This window comes from Nannospalax galili, unplaced genomic scaffold (genome assembly GCF_000622305.1).
Source record: "Nannospalax galili isolate Female #2095 unplaced genomic scaffold, S.galili_v1.0 scaffold1025, whole genome shotgun sequence".
Lineage (NCBI taxonomy): Eukaryota > Metazoa > Chordata > Mammalia > Rodentia > Spalacidae > Nannospalax > Nannospalax galili.
Window position 1 is genome coordinate 552,890 of NW_008353598.1, and position 598 is coordinate 553,487.

General features: G+C 44.6%; 1 protein-coding gene across 2 annotated transcripts in view; it reads right to left on the reverse strand.

Moving 5' to 3' along the window:
* The window catches only part of Asah1 (N-acylsphingosine amidohydrolase 1), a 34,527-nt gene that overhangs the window by 19,320 nt on the left and 14,609 nt on the right, over positions 1–598 (reverse strand). The window lies entirely within an intron of this gene.

Genomic DNA, 598 nt, shown 5'->3' on the forward strand with positions numbered 1-598 from the left:
CCAAATCATTAAGCTCTCAACTCAGTTCACACAAAGGAATTATTTGGCTCTTTTTACAAATACGCTGAGTAAAGAGATGTAGAAAAGGAAATGGGAAATAATTCTGTATGATGGGATGGCTTATCACCAAAAGTAAATGACTCGATAAGATGTGACATTACCTGAATTTCTTAACCAACTCTATTGCAACCTGTCCTGGGATTTGCATCTCAAACCAGATTTTCAGGGCACAGTGCACAAAGCCCTTCATAATCTGGTCATAACCTCCCGTCATAGTCTTACTCCTAATAGTTATGGCCACATGCAAGCACTTCCTAAAGTTCCCACCCTTCCATGTCTGTCCAGGTACTGTGTCCTCTGCCTGCTGTGCCCTCTCTGACCTGGTGAATTTCTGGTTCTAACTTCTAAAATTCACAATCAGATATGGAGGGGGGGTGAAGTCCTCATCTACCTCCTAAACACGGTCATCCCATGCTTTATACTCCCACAGCATTCATACACATCTCCTATCACCATAATATGACACTGCACAGAACTGTCTGTCCCCTCAAGGCTGGACTGTGCTCCCTGAGGTGAGAACGGGGGGGGGGGGGAATGA